Genomic DNA, 16,336 nt, shown 5'->3' with positions numbered 1-16,336 from the left:
ACTTCCAGAGTACGTGCTAGGGCCAGTACCCATATTTCCTTGAGCTGGCCAACATGTTGCTCAGGAGAAGCCCCACTCTCCTGACGTGCAGACTGAGGCCCACTGGCCTGTCTGACTTCAGTTCCAGATCGCTGTCTCATCTTCCTTTTGGAGGATCGCTGAGTCACGTCTCTGAGGCGGTATGGGTTTAAAAAGAAAATGATTCTGAGACTCAGAGCTGCCTGCCTCTCTGTGACCCCACGGCCCAGGCAGGCGGTTCACCGCTCCTTCGGGCTCCAGCGCCCTCTCCCGGCAGCCGGGGGTAGGGCGGCCGCTTGGTAGGGCGCCGGGGGCGGGGCCGGGGCGGGGCCAGCCAATCGGCTCTGCTATAAAAGTGGTGTCCTGGCTGGCGGCAGCCAGCGGAGAGCGCGAGCCGAGCTGGAACCCAGGGACCGCGGCCCCGCCAAAGCCGGGTCCGAACCCAGTTCTCCAGGCCGACTTCACTGCGCCTGCCACGCCGATCTCTGCACTGTCTCTCGCCAGGCGCCCCCCGGAGGTAAGTGGGCTAGGGGTGTCCGGCCAGGTGCGTGTGTGGGGTCCCGCGTCCCTCTCACGGCTCCTACCGGCCCCCAGTGTCGTGCCGTCCGCCTGTCCGTGTGTCCGTGGGTCTGGCGCTGTCCTCCACGAGTCTCCCTGAACATGGGGTCCCGTGCTCGGGACAGGTCTCGGTGCGCCGAGTCCCCAGCAGCGCGCACCCCTCGGGGAGGGCGTCCCTGCCTGCCCCGTCCCCTTCGGAAGGAGGTGCAGATCCTATCTGCCCAGCCGGAGGCTGCGGGTGCTCCCGGACGCACGGCTGCAACAGGTCTGCGTCCCGCTCGGACTCCGCACGTCCCCTCGGGTCTCCTCGGCTTCCCCGCGCCACGCGGGCACCGCAGGACGTCGGTGGCCTCAGGGGCCCCACTAGTACTCAGGCTGCTGTCCTAAGCCTGGCAGCGCGGGGAAGACTCGCAGGTCGCCGGCAGAGACTTGGCAGCGCAGGAGGGTGGCCTCGGGTGAATCGGAAGGACAGCGTCCCGGCGGGGCGCAGCCAGGGTCTTGGCTGGACTCCAGCTTGCCGCCCGGGGAACGAAGCCGGCGACGACGTGGAGTGGACCGGCGAGAGGCAAGGAGGTCCTGGGTGCGCCAGCTACCGGCTCCAAGGCTCGAGGCTCGGAGTCCTGCGCCCTGAGCAGCGCTTGCAGGTAAGAGCTCCGTTTCCAAGCTAAACCTTTGAAGTGTGCGCCAGCGCCTGGCTCAGCCCCATCGCGAGCGGGGAGCCCGGCAGTCTCTCCACCGCCGCGGTCTGGAGAGCGTTCCAGCGCGCCCGGGGCTGGAGCCGGCGGCTCTCTGCGTGCCAAGCGCTGCGCCACCATGGACAGCTCCCAGCCACTTCCTCCACGCGGGTCTGTGGCCCTGGGTCTGTGGAGTCACTCGCTGTCCCCGGGAGGCGGGGCACTGGCGCGTAGGGAAGGTGGAAGGCACCGACAGTCTGCAGGTATTCCATCTTCGGGCGCCACCAACCACTCAGGAGGCCCGCCAGAGACTGTGGTTGGTGCCCTGTCCTCCCTCCCCAGCCCACAGCAGACTGTGCAGCACCTCCTGGTGTCACTTGGGGCTCCCTTGGCTTTTCTGTGACACAGCAGGGGCTCTCCTGGGGTGCTGAGGGTGTGAGCCTTGAGTATTTGACCAGGGCAGTGAGATGATGCCAGATGTTTCTGTGTAGGACATTGGGTCATGTGTTCTGTCGTATTGAACTATTTAATAAATGTGCTGTTGGAGGGATATATTAATTTCACGGTGAATAACGCAAATGGAGAAGAAATCAAACGGAACAAATTTACAATTGTGTGATTGAATGCAATTGCAAAAGCAACTGAGCTGCTTTGTGGTCCTTATGGTTTCCTATAAAGTGCAGAATGCTTTTAAAGCAGCTCCCAGAGGCTCCTTGTTGGCCCCGTAGAGTTGTTCACGTTTGTTACTTGGAAACAGTGAGAAAACCTGGGCTGGTTAATCTGTGCACCAAATGACACATCTCCCTCTAGTGAGAAAGAACACTGAAGGGGACCTTTCTTCTTCTGCATCTTGTGTTTTAAATTGCAGTGAAGAAGTTCTGTGTGGTTGAGGCAGGCCTTGGAGAGAAAAAAATGTCAGTTAAACTCTCAAGGCTGCTTCTGTGTTAGATGGGGTAGGAGAGCCCACCTGGCACTGCTGCTGGGAGAATTCATGGGCACACTGTGGAGCTGTTAACCCAGGGCTGAGCACCGAGCTGCATACAACTGGGCTGGTAGTGGGTGTGTTTAAGGACAACCGTGCTTTTCTCTTGAGCTGTGCTTCAGCCCTCTGCCCTCTGTCCTAACCTGCTCACTCCTCAGTAGGGACTCCATCTCCGTCTCTACCAAAGTCCACGTTCGAGAACCTGTTGATGGGGTGGTGAAAAGGCTGAAATTGATCACAATGCCAAGAATGTTCTCACTTAAAGATAAATGGAAGAATTTTTACGTGCCACAAATCAGTCAGCTGTCTTCCCTGCCTGTACAACTTGGAGGGGAAAAAAGTAAGTCATTTTCAAAGTATTATCGCAGCCCTTGGATTCAGAGGATTGTTCTTCTGAGCCTTTCTCTTAGAAGAAGGCAAGGTCTTTCAGGAGACTTCCTTATCTGGCTGGGGATGAACTGCTGTAGGAGTGGTCTCCTAAACTCAGTTCTCCAGGATGAAGTGTGGGTTAACATATCAGGCAGGGGGGCTGCGAGATCTCAGAGTGGCATTGTCCTGCAGGAAGAAGCACAATTCTTGATGCTGAGGTTGGCCAGTCTGAGACTGGCTAGCATGCTTGATCAGGTTTTGGTCCTAGCTGGATTTGAAAGTCCCCTAGAGGGCTCCATTTGGGGGCTCTGTCTGGTAGAAATCTACCACCATGGAAACTGGGATAATGCAGTTATAGAGTACCCGACCTTCCAGTTAGCTGTTTCCCCCTGTACTGTACGTGCACGTGTGTGTATTTCTTTTTCTTTCTTTCTTTTTTTTTTTTTTTTTTTTTTTTTGTCTTTTTCATTTTTATTGGTACCAGGGATCGAACTCACAACTGCAAGGCAGGGGCTTATGCCACTGAGCTAAATCCCCAGCCCCAACGTGTGTGTATTTCTACCAGTCTCACATGCTGTAATCTTAGCTTTTCATTCTCTTTCTCCTTAATAGATCAGGACTCTCTGCTTTCTCCTTCTGGAAAGAGTCGAACCAAAGAATAATCAGATTCTGGGGGTCTTTCTGGGACTTTCATCTACTGGTGACATGACTAGAGCAGGAGGAGAACCCGGGTCCACGGCTGAGCTGAAGTCCTGACTTCCTTCTGTGGAATTCCACACAGATTCCAGTGTCCAGTCCCCTCACGGCTTTCTGGTAAGAAAATGATTGAACTGCAGGACACTCTTGGAAAGCAGGGCCCATGCAGGGAGGAAGTACGGAGCAGAAGAAAGGAGCTCTGCATGGCTCCTGTGACATCTAGTCAGTTGCAGTGGTATTGAGTCCCTGGGACAGACAGATCAAATGTCAGGAGTGGCATTCAGTGAGAAGGGCTAGCAGGATGAAAAGGCTGAGCTCCGTCACTCTCAGCCACTTCTGAAGCCTGCCGTGGAAATGACTCCCTTTTAGTACCTTCTGTGGTATTGGCAACGCAGCACTGCTTGATGGATTAAATGCATTTTGCATTTGCAGTTATAGCTCAAGAGAGACATGCAAGCATTTAGACTGGGTTCCTAAAAGGCAATAAAGAGCTACAAGATCCCCATATCTTTGAAAAGTCTGGAATACACTGTATTTTTGTACATGGTGGCAAATGTCCAGGTGTTTGATCTGATGGGGTAATGCATCAGCTGTCCCCTTAATGCTTTAATTTATTTATTTTTAATCACATTTTGCTGGCAATCTCAGTCTCCTTTGAGCAGTGACTAGTAAAGGATCAGATCTGTATTCTGTTCTTTCTGATTGGGTTGGCGGGAAGTTGGGATTGGTGGGCCATGGCTACTAGGGGAGACTTTTCTTTGCTTCATTCATTTTTACTGTTTTCCCAGCTGTTCAGCTGGGTCTATAGCTCTTTTCCCGAAAGTCTGGTGTGTGTGAATGCTGCACCTTTGGGAAGCATAATGGCCATTATAATGGCCATGGTGACTTACTGATGTCAGCACCTCTCTGTCTAGCCCCTCCCCGAGGCCCCCAGCCTCTTGAATAGGCCCCACAGCCCCACTTTTCCTCTGTCTGCCCTGTGCCAGGCTTTGTTCTAGCTAGGATCTTTGGAAGGGAGACCACTTGCAGAGAAATGCTATCAAATATGCATTTGCTACCTGCTTAGGTCCCTGGGTGCCAGGAAGTACAATGCCCATTCAGAGGGAACATGGCATTCCTGCTTCTGTTATTTCCAAGGGCTGAGCTGTGACTCTGACTCTAGGAGCCAAAAGGCACCCTTTCCTTCCCACACTGTGAGATGGTAGTCTGGGAAGCACAGCAGGGGCCCCTGGCTTAGGGCCCACTCATGCAGGGCCCCTCTGCAGCCCCAACAGCCTGTCTCCTTGCATTGGGAAATGGCTGAGTTTTAGCTGTGAATCTTGAGCAAGGGCAACTCTAACTAGGTTTAGATACAACTGGACTTTAAAGTGTGTGGACCAGACAACTGCTTTTGAAAACCCTGGGTGCTCCTTTCTTGCAGCTGTCAGCCTAAGAGCTTAGCCATTAGGCATTGTCTGTTACAGCAAGGCATGTCCAGAGCCCAGTGGGTCCAGACTGGAGAGCACCCTCTGCTGTCTCCTGTTTCTAGGTGGCATATGGGGGCAGAAAGGCTGCCAGCCTCCTTAGCCTGCTGCCCGGGCCCTGTCAGCACTGGGAGTTTATATCTCCAGGGCCACAAGACATGGACCCAGCCCACGGGGCTGAGGATGGTGCTGTGGCTTTGAGGACAGGACACAGGCTTCCTTTCTGGGGCCAGCCAGTCAGGAAAGGAGGGAGCCACTGGTGCGTTCCTTTGGGACTAGAATAAAGGTGACAGCAGTTCTGACTGCTCCATCCTGGACCAGCTGCCACTGCTTATGCAGGTTCCCTGCCACGTGTGATCTTCTATTTCTTTACCTATAAATCTAAGAGGCGAGTTTAGATTCTGCTTCTAGACCTGGATATGAGACAAACCCCGGGAATTGGTTGATGAAGGGATGGTTCCGGTTTGGTATCTGCAGGCCACCCCACCCCACAGGTCTCCAACAAGCTCCTGTCCGATGCTTCTTTTGTATAGTGAGGATCTGCATCACTATTGACCTTCTGTGATTCTGACTCCAACTCATTTTGGTATCACTTAAGTTAATTTCCGGTGTCCAAGTTGATGGCACCCAGCCGGCTTATATCCTCTTAATGACCCTTCAAATTCTTGCAGATAATTATTGTCCCTCCTAAGCTCTCTTATCAGCAGACTAAATATCTTGAACTGCTTTAAGTTTTCCCTTTCCCCTGTCGTAATAAATTTTCAAAGCTTTCCGGACGGAGCTACTTTTAAGTGCAAGACCATTGTGCAAGTGGCGATTTATCTTTGCCTGGCAGAGGCATTCGAGTGCAATTTTGCTGGTATTAAGAGATCACTTGGGGAATTTCATCTAACTCTGCTCCCAGACACTAAGAATGCATGTTTACATTTAAACAACTCTTCTTGACTTGAAAAGATCACAGATTTCTTTTCAACCCGAAGATGAAATTTAAGGCGAGTTATCTTCCTCAACCCCCACCCCGTCACATTCCTGGCCATCTCAAATGTATTACGGGAGCCAGGCTGCAGGTGTGCGGCTGAATTCCATTATCCAACCACTCACAGAAGCCAAAAATAGAGTACATGTTGATCGTCTATGTGGCAGGCTCTGAATTAGCCACTGGGGAGGCAGCATCTCTACTGGGGCAATAAACATCAAAGTCAGAGGTTGCCTAACAGTAAGAAGGGAACCAGGGCAGGAGGACAAAGCTGAAGTCAAGGGTGCCCTGCTGTAACTCAGCCAAGAGAGATTCTGGAAGCCTCATGGGGAAGGAGGAGCAGGTAGATCTGGGTGAGTTAGCAAGTTGCCAAGAAGTCTGAGTTTTGGTAAAGGTGAGACTTGGAGACGGATGTCAGAAGGCATCACACACATAGATCAGAGCCCGAGGAAAGGTCAGAAGTATTAAGGTCTCTTGGGTGCTGGAAGCTCCCTTACCGGTGACACCTCAGGCCTCATGAAGAAAAGCAGCTCTAGCTCTAAGGGGCCTTCAGTCTCCTGAACCAGTGATTTAAAAATCACCTTAACCCTCAAATGCTTTGTTTCAACCCAATCTGTCTAAATCCTTTTTACAAGGAAAAGAAAAAGCAGTTGTGGTTGGAGGTTGGGGCTGGATCTTTGTCTTGAGGCGCCCAATGAGCTCCTTGGGGCTGATCAGGCTCCCAGCATGTAGCTGGAAAACCTTGGTCTCCAAGCATTTTGTTTTGCTTTTGGCAGTCACAGCAACAGTTTTATTTTCATCTCTCTTGCTGTGTCTTTTTAATATTCCAAGGTCTTGCTGTTTCTTGTGTGCCAACAATTTTCAAAGACCGCAACCAGAGCTATCTTCTGTGTGATAACATATCAAAGCTGGGGCACAAGTCCCGCCAGAGGGGAGGGATTCGTGGCAGGTGCTGGTTTCGAAAACTCAGCACAGGAGGAGGCAAGTGGAGCTGTGAGCATCTTGCAAAAATAGGCTTTTTATTTTCAACCTTGTCAATCCCTCTTAAATCTCCTGGGACTTTTCAGGTTCTATAAAAACTGGTAAGGAAAAAAAATCATTTCCAGGCTATAAGAATCAACACATTCTACCCAGAACATTGCAGCTCTTTCTGTCCAGGGAAAGTTGTCACATTTAGATGCTTTTGAAAGAAGGCTTGAGGGAGAGTTTGAGGCAGATGGGTCAGACTGGAAGGGCTGAGCTGCAGGTCACAGTGGTGGCTTCTGTGTGTTCCCCATATAGTTTTTCCAAAGCAGGGAGTTGATACTGAGTTAGCCACCATGGCACAGAGCTCCCCTTGCTGATGGGTGATCCCAGTCCCAGGAAAGGGACCTGGGGCTGGAGCCAGATCATAGCACAATCTTGCAGGTTTCAGAGGATGGAAATGAGGCTTGTTCAGTGCAGAGGGGCCAGGAGCACCTCCACTTTGGGAAGACACCCCAGGATGCAAGGACTCCACAGAGTGTTTCTCTCCAGGAGGAGAAGTGGCCTGCCCCCCACCCCCGCTGGGCTAGGCAGGGTCTCCGTCTTTCTGTGGGGAACATTTACACTGTCCGCTTCACATTTTTACCTGGAACTCTGAGCCCTCCTGACCCTAATTAACTAGGTTGCTACTATGGCATGTGATTGAAAAATTTAAATTCCAAATTATTACAATAGAAGACATCTTGCCATTCATCCCCCTCAAAATACTCCCTTTTGCTTGGAACACTCTTAACCCATCGTTCCTGCCACTTTTCAAAGCAGCTCTGGAAGTCTTCTCTCGTGAGTGTCTTTAGTTTTGCTAATGTGGCTGCCTCAATGTCCTGAAGCGATTCAAAATGTTTACTTTTGTGGTCATTTTGACCTTGGGGAAGAACCAGAAGTTGCATGGCGCCAGTTCCAGTGACTAAGGGGGATGAGGACACACTGCAGTGTTTGTGCGAGCTGCTTTACCACTGAATGGCACTTAGCAGGAGCATTCACTTTATTCTGTATCACACCTTGTAAAGACACAGAACCTCCAGAGCTTTCAGAAAGCAGCAAGAGTGGCGGGGTAGGTGTGTTTGAAGTGAGGAGAGTGTTTTGAGGGGGATGAATGGCAGAGTATCTGTTACTGCAATGAACTTTTAAAATTTTAGCATACACTGTATACACCGATCACCTCTTGTATGTAGTCCTAGCCTTGTGATATGGGTAACCTTAGACACTGGTTTCCTAAATCCCACAGCACGTCTTTCTGGGGCTCTATCAGGTGGCTGTCACCTTGCCTTGTATCTCTCCCTCCTGAGGGGCAGTGGTGACATCTGTGGGACCTGAGAACACTAATGCCCAACATTGCAGAGGTGGAGTGGGGTGGTCCCTCCCCTTCTGCCTGGCTTCTAGTCGCCTACCTTCCTTAGAGGACACATGTCCATGCCATGTGTTGGTGACACCTGTCCCCAGCGTGGTTCCCTAAGCCCCTGGGCCCCACTCCTGGGGGTGTACAAAGCTGTCCTCCTTCCACATAAAATAGTAGAGAGGAGCCCAGGGCAAGTGCAGAAGAAAGCGGGTTTGGTGAACTATTAAAAAATATTGTTTTAAATAAGCTAGTGGTTTATGACAAGCCTGTTTCAAAGCTGTATTACAGACACTGAGTAATTTACTATTATGCTCATTTTCCAGAGATTTGGGTGTAGGAAAACCTCAAACATAGTGGCTAAGTACTTTCCCTTCTCTTTAAAAACTGTGTTTATTTTCAGAGGAATTTAATCCATATGCTACAGATCCATTTCCACATTACTCAGCAAAACGTTTTCCACCGACATTGCTAAGCCATGAGTGAGTCTGCTCGTTTCTCTCTCCCTTTGCCTGTGCACACGGCTGAGCTGGGCTCCCCGCTGTGTGGCTCTGCAGCCTCTTAGAGACACAAGGAGACAGGCACTGGGGGCAGGCATGGATCTTGGTTCAACCTGAATCATTTGGGGTATGGATTTTGATCTTTAAAATATTGCATTGTAATAATGTTTATATTGATAGTGGAGGCTTTTTTGGGGTGTCCTCTTTAATTTTGCACCCAAGATGAATGTTCCTGTCACCTCACTCTCACCCCAGGTAAATGCTCCTTCAGGGCTTGTTATGGTAGAGGTCAGAGCCCTTGTTATGAGTGTTGGTGCTGCCTGGCCTACACAGAGACGGGGACCAGAGAGAGAACAACCATTCCTTTGGGGGAGCTGAAAGTTGATTTAAACTTGGACAGGAGTGTCTTCAGGGTCCAAAATTGCCCTCCTTTCCTTACTCACCCACTTTTTGGAGAGGAAGGAATTGTGGTGTTCCAGGGAGAACATTTTATAGGTTCTACTGAGCTGGTATGTCACTGTGTCTGTGACTTCTTAAGAAGCCACAGGCTCATCAGATGTTTCAGTCAGGCTCCTGGTAACGAAAGAGAAAGCAGTGATAGGATTTGGGGCTGAGACTTCCATCTGTAAGATCTCTCTGTGCTTTGAAGGCTTTGCTGAAACAGGCACTTTTGGTAGTGTCTATTGAGTTCACAGCTTCGAAGAGACGTGGAGATTCCTTCCACCACATAATTGAGGGTTGTGTATGCTCTGAGGCTTTCCAGGTGGCTGAGAATGTGTTGAAATCTGTTTTAGATTTTAAACTCATTGGGTAAGTTGGTTACCAGTGGTAACCCATCAACATATTCTGGAATTTTCTGAGAGTGACCATCTAGGGAAGTTAATTTTTCTTTTAAACCTCCCCCTAAACAGTTACATTAAGTAAGACACTGTTTTGGACATGCAGAAAAGATGATGCCCCTATTGAATCTGCTTCCTAAGCATGAACTTGAGCTGTTCCTTGGTTAAGGTTGTTCAAGGACATCACAGAGGTCTGGAGTGCAACGAGAGAGCTGAAATGATGATCTGAATGCTGTGTGTGGCCCATGCAGGTGGCCATTGAGGGCCATAAGCAGGGACTGCAGATTCCCTCAGTGGGAGGTGGTTTCCTCCTCAGCCATGCCCCACTACAACCCACAGCCCTCCTTCATTTCAGGGCAGGACCTCAATTTGAATCAAAGCAGAGGCTCTGTTATGTTTTATTGATTCCCAAGGGCTGCCACAGTTCAGCTGTTCCTTAAACATGCACAAATGGGTCCTGGGCCCAAGTGTGCATCCATACATTTCTTAGTGGAATGAATGTGACATTGACCTCACAAAGCCTGTTCCAGGGGTGAAAAGGAGCTGGAAAGTGTTGGCTACCTTCTGAGACTGCACTCTTGGTCCCGTCTTACCCCAGTGTCATCATTGACATCCAGTATTTACAAAGTTGAGACCTGTGCAAGGAGCTCTGCACCTTTCCGCATCCTCCAACAGCCTGGAGCCAGCCGCTGTCCCAGTCTTCGGGGAGAGAAGACCCTGTGCAATCATTGGCTTTGGCAGAGAGGATAGGGAGGAGCTGGAACTGGAACTCTGGTCTGTGTGAATGCAGAAGCCCATGCTCTTAGTGACCGATGTTGCTTGATTCTTAAATTTTGGAAAAGCATGTTTAGAGCTTGATAGCAAGGTCAGTGGAGCAGTAATTGCAGCTCAGATGAGCACAGTGTCAGTCACTCTGCTCCACACTTCCCTGCCATGGAGAAGCTTGCAGTGTAGCAGAGAGACAGATCCCGCACTCTGCACTCGGAGACACGTGTGAATGAAGCAAGTGAAGGCCCGCAGAGGTTTGACAAGGCAGTGATCACTGATGAATCTAGGAGGATAGCACAGTTCCTGGACAGGGAAGGAAGGATGAACATGAACGGAATGCAGAGAATCTAGGAAGGGATACCCAGAGGTCTATGAGTTTGCTCTGGCTGGCAAAGGTGTAGAGGTGACAGTGTTGGAGGCTGGTGGAGCCTTGAATCCCAGTGGCTTCAATGTGGACGCTGATGTTGCTGGGGACAGGTGGCTGGGGTTGGCTCTGTGTTTTCCCTCTCACAAGTAGCATTTTGGCAGGAAATGTACTCAGAATCCCAGCTCTTTTTGGCTGTCAGGTCAGCTCAGACCCACAGGCATGGAAGAACTGGGTCACCCAGGATGAATTACTGACACCAAAGTGAGGTGGGCAGAGGCCCAGAGGGACAGCATGAAATCAGACACTCAGAGGATCTTGGACTCCAGTCACTGCCCACGTGAGCTCTGTCCCGCCTCAAGACTTGGAGGAAGGCTTTCTCGAGGATCCGCATCCCAAACCCTGTGTCACGCTGTCCCTTGGTCTGATGTGTCCTTGTGTTCTGAGTCCAGGCTACAGGTGAACAGGAGCACTGATCCTGTGGCCTCTGCTGATCTTTTAGAAGCTGGGGTGATTTGTAAACGTTTTTTGTAATTCTTCATAAATTCTTGAACAGATTTCTAAGTTGTCTTACAGCAACAGCAGAGGAAGGAAGTAGGATGAAGGGCAAGAACTTTCATATGGAAAGGAGGGAAGAGATGTCTTGGAAATGTCTAATTACATTAGACAAACTCGGAGTGCTGCTGGGTCTGCCGGCTCTGCACAGAGGCTGTAACTAGGCACCCAGGCAATTTCAGTGAACTGCATCTATCCATAAATACTATTTTAGCGCCACCTGAGTACCTAGAGCTGTGCTTGATCTTAAGGTTGAGCTAAGAAAGCCCATTAAGCAACCAGGGAGAGGGAAGTCGCCGAGGCCTGAGTCTGCCATTCGACAGAAGCATATTGAGTTAGCATCTCTGATGTCCCCAAGATGGAGGGAATCCCTGAGGATTTGTTAATGGCAGAATAAACTGTTCTCCATGTTCCTTCCCCAACCACTGCAGGCTCTGCAGCTTCCGTCAGCCTTGAGTTACAGAATGGAGCAATTGGGCTTGAGCTTAGGAGCCTGACAATCTAGTGACAAGTCAAGCTGTGTGACTTTTGACCAGTTGCTTTCACTTCTGTGCTTTAAGTGCCTGTGTATCCTCTGAGATGGAGTGTTTGTGTAATATTCTGAGTACTACATGCACTAACACTCAGTGAACTTCTTAGAGTTGTGACCTGGTACATACTAGGTCTGTACAGTGTCACATCTCTGCCCTTGGCCAAGGTTCTTGATCAAGTGAGCAGACACTCTGAGTAGAGGTGGCAATGCTGCCACTTCCAGGGGCATTATTGAGTTTTGTATCTCTGGTATATGGCTGGCAGTGGCTGGCTCTGATGCCCCTACCTGAGGGGCTTGCTGTGTGCTCCAGAGTTTCCTGCCCTGGAGATGTCACACATCTGGTGCGGAATGTACAAGCAGGGCTCCTGGAGAAAGGCAGGCTGGTCCACTTGTCCTCCAGCCCACGTGCAGGACAAGGTGATTTTGTGGACACCTTTGGGTGGACCTCCTGTAGGCAGTGCTGCCCCAGTCCCTGAGACTGCGCTGGCTTTTGCTGAAGGGTGCTTCTGTATGGCTGAGACTGCAGACCTGTGTGATGAGTGCCACTTCCCTGCTTTCCCTCACACAGATGGAGAAACTGAGATACCGTGAATTCTCAAGGCTACACAGCTAGCAGATGGCCATTAGGGGGCTTCCAGAACAAAGCCTTTCACTTTGGGTCCTTTGGACTCAGTACTATGCCTCAGGGCCACTGGTAGAAAAAAGGAACTTGAAAATTTCACACTTTGGATTCAACTGTGCTTTTCACCATTCTCTGAAATAGTTGCAAAGCAGATCTGTGAGTCTCTGTGCCTGGCTCTGAGCGCCACACAGAGGGGTGAGCGTGGGGAGTTGCTGCTTCGCTGCTTCTGAGAGCTCTGTGGGCGGCAGCAGGTGGCTGTGACTCTCTCCCTGCAGGTCCCTGGAAGCCCGGTGCTTCAGAATTTCTTACCTGCTTGTCCTTGAGGGCCACTGCACCCAGCAGCCCTTGCGAGGTGCCTGGCAGGGGCTCAGCCTCACCCACTGGGAGGGCAGCTGCAGGACTCTGCCCTGTGTGCTGGGGTTTCCCACAGGGAGGGTTCCCTGCGGGAGTTGAACAATTTATTGCTAATTATGGTTTTGAAAACCTAAGCTTAGACAGCATTTGCTGAAATGCTTTTCTCAGGGGCAGCCCAGCTCTGACCTTGGGCATATTCCACGGTCAAACAGGCTTGAGAGGAACCTAGTTAAGCAGAGTCGGCCGACAGCGCAGTCATGGTCTCCTCCGTAACCAGATGCAATGTGGGTCTCGGACAGCACTGGATGAGGCCGTGGGACCTGTTTTGGGGAAACTCAAGCATAAATCCTGGCAAGGGGGGCAGAATGTAAACAAACACCAGGGATAATTGGGCCTCTCTGCCCCAAATCCTTAATGGGTGCTAATTACAGCTTGATTAGCACAGCCCTAATCTTCAGGCTTGAGAAGAATGCTCATGTCAAGATACTTTAATGTTTTTATCATTTTATTTTTGAGTCAGAGTGTCGTCAAGTTTGTTCCTAGTTTTGGGTACTTGACTAATAGAGCAGCCTGGAAACAGAGACCTTTTCTCTGTCTCTCTGCTTCTTTGCTCTCTGTCACTTTTCTCTGCTTTAGGGACAGGTGGCCATGGCAGGCCCCACTGGAGCTGGCTCCCCATGGTCCCCAGTGAGGGACTGCCCTTCTTCCACCTTCCACAAAGTCAGACTGAGTTTCTAACTTTGCGATACAGGTGGAGCAGCTCTAATCCGAAACCCCCGAATCCAGCTTTTTCTGAGAACTGACGTGGTGCTCAAGAAGTTCTAGAAGACGGAGCATTTTGGATTTGGGTCTTTCAGGTTAGAGATGTACTTTCAGTAAAATCCGAGAAGCTCCAAAACCTGAAATGCTTCAAATCCCAGGTGCTATGGATTGGGGATTCTCAGCCTGTGGCTACATACATCTGCCTCTCTGCAACTACAGTTTGCTCTGCTTACCCTGGCTTTTCCCTTATTTGTTTATTCTCTCCCTTGGCAGTGTGGGGAAGCTGCCTTACGATGGTGCAAGACAGCACTGTCAAACATACTGGCAGGAGCCACAGGTGGAATTCCGGGGTTGCCAGCTGCCCCATTAACACAAAGTAAAAAGAAGCACAGAGCATTAATTCAATTTAATTTTTTTTTTTTTTTTTTTTTTTTTTTGGTGCTAGGGATTGAAATCATGACCTTGCACTTGCCAGGCTTATGCTGTTGAGCTAAATCCCTGACCCAGAGCATTAATTTTAACAGTATATCTTATTTTGAAGTAACACACCCAAACTATTGTTACTTTGACACCTAATCAAACTGGAAAATGTTGATTTAACTCATATTGTGTTCAAAGCAAGTCTTTAAAACTGCTGCACATTTCCCACCCTTTCCTGTGCCCCCTACACCCACCCTGTTTTCAAAGTGTGGCAGCCACAAGTGGCCAGTGGCCCCTTCCAGGCCCGAGGGACAGACAGGGAGAGATATCAGTGTATGTGTGGGGATTACAAACTGTAGCTAGTGACCCAAACGTAAAGGCCCAAGGAGAGGAAGTGGTTGGGGCTGTGCCAGGTCTGAGGGGGGTGAGGAGGTGGGGGGCTCTGGGGAGCAGCGTCTACACAGGGCTAGGTGATTGGTGAGTGGAGTTGGAAAGCCTGGTGGGCGCCAGGATGCTCCAGGCAGCCAGGTGTGGAGGGGAGGCGGAGCTCAGAGGTGGGGAAGCATGGTGAGGAGCCAGGCAATGGGAGGAAGGTGGGTGAGGGGCGGAGGAGAGGTCGCCTCAAAGCCAAGCAGATTGTACAGTGGCTGGCAGCAGGAGCGCAACATCCTCTGATCTCTGGATTTAAGTGTTCCTTGCCAGTTCTCAGCAGACTTGTGTGGGTGAGGCAGGAGTCTGTAGGTGATGATCAGCAGTGGACAAATAAGGGACAAAGGAGGCTTCCGTGCTGTGCTCAGCAGGGACAGGGTGGGTGTGAGGATGGAGAGGTCTGGAGGCTGCATGGACAGAGCTGAAAGACAGACTGGACCCATTAAGGGAAGGGGTGGGACACCCGCGCCAGGACCCAGGAGACCAACTGGAGACCTCACATCTCTCCAACAGGCTTATTCATTATTTTTAAAGAATCAATTATTTGAAAATACAGTGAGTTTGTTTAGTTATTACCTCTAATGGAAGATAAGTTGCAGAAATACTTCTGATCCATTTTGTAGTCTATTATTGACATGATACACATTTGTACCAGAAAATATTTCCCCTAAGAGGAAGCTTTGTCCACAACAAACTTTTTGGGAGGTGTTTACAGAGACCTCTGCAAGGTTTTTACTGTGGGGAGTAACTTAGCTTCTGTTTGTTGATGATGCTGGGCCTGGAGAGTAGTTCCTGGTGGATAGGGCTGTGGGTGTGTGGGCTTCTAAGGCACATCCTGGTGGGTCCATCTTTCACCCTGCAGAGCTCCTCTCGAGAACCCCAAACCTCAGGTGTGCTCCAAAGACTGCCAGGAAACACACGAGAAGTCAGGGGTGTTCTGGATGGTGGTTCTTCTCGCAGGCTTTAGTGTCCCACTCATGTGTGTGATAAGACACCCAGGTGTTTATCAGTCTGACCTGTTTACTGAAAAAGCTACCAGGGCTTGAAAGCTCCAAGACACTGTCAGGAGATCAATAAAACCATGAGATGCTGCATTTGCTCAGACCGATTATTCAGCAAATGCTTATTATTCACCCACTCCATTCCAGACACGGAGGCCATGAAACCCCGTAATTATTGCTCCTATCTTACAATCCAGGGTGGGGTGGCTGTGGGTGAGGATGTGGTCACATGAAGAGACGAGAAGAGCCTTCGATATGTGCGGAGACCGCACGGGACGGGGGCAGAAAGTGGGAGAACTGGCTTCTTGGGGGGCTGGATGCTTGATTTGAACCTTATGGAGTATAGTGAAAATCTGTCTGCTACTAAGCAGAGCACTGTAGGCTGCAGAGATGAGACACCCTGATGTCCTGAAGGAGTGGAAAGGAACGTGTGCAATGCAGGGGTCTTACACAGCAGCAGCAGGCAGCCTGCAAAATCTGTGGGCAGGCCAGGCCAGCGGACCTCCAGCATGTGGGCCACCACATGCGAGGATGACTGTCATTGATGCTTCCATGGGATGGGCTTGCTGTCCAGCCGTGGGCCAGGACCGTCCTGGTTCTGCAGCTTTTGGAGAAGATCGAGTGTTCAGGGGATGTGCTGTCTTACTTTTTTTTTTTTTTTTTTAAATAAAGAACATACAGATTGCTTAAGAACATGCTTACAACATGCTTTTCTGTTTCGTAGGTAATATAACTATATTTTGTTCCCAAATGGAAAGTACAAAAAGAAAGGGAAAAAAGTACAGCTCTACCAGAAAAGTTAGCCATGGTATTAATTTTGGTGAATATTTTTCAAGTATTATTATTGTATATTTTTATATAGTGTTGATGTAACTTTACCTTGGGCATAAGCATTTGTAAGTTTTTACTTCAGTTTTCAAAATTACCATTTTATTGCTATAAAAGAACATCAAATTCCTTCCTAGATATTAAAAATTAAAAATGAGGTGGACATGGGGGTACACCCATATACCACCACCAATGGGGAGGCTGAGGCAAGCCTCAAAGTTTGAGGCCAGCCTAGGCAATTTTGTGAGACCCTGTTTATAAAGTGAAAAA

The 16,336-nt window shown here is 49.9% G+C and overlaps 1 protein-coding gene across 1 annotated transcript in view; it reads left to right on the top strand.

Annotated features, from left to right (window-relative positions):
* The first annotated feature begins 403 nt into the window (after positions 1-403).
* Positions 404-16,336, top strand: part of Cemip (cell migration inducing hyaluronidase 1) — a 132,108-nt gene continuing 116,175 nt past the window's right edge. Inside the window, exon 1 of the mRNA XM_003475464.5 lies at positions 404-535. The gene's annotated coding sequence lies outside the window, so the exon portion shown is untranslated. The remainder of the gene's footprint in view (positions 536-16,336) is intronic.

The sequence above is a fragment of the Cavia porcellus genome, unplaced genomic scaffold (assembly GCF_034190915.1).
Source record: "Cavia porcellus strain 051 isolate PalLab524CR breed Dunkin Hartley unplaced genomic scaffold, mCavPor4.1 scaffold_6, whole genome shotgun sequence".
Lineage (NCBI taxonomy): Eukaryota > Metazoa > Chordata > Mammalia > Rodentia > Caviidae > Cavia > Cavia porcellus.
Note: the sequence above shows the minus strand (reverse complement) of the source record. Positions and strands in the feature narration are given on the sequence as shown.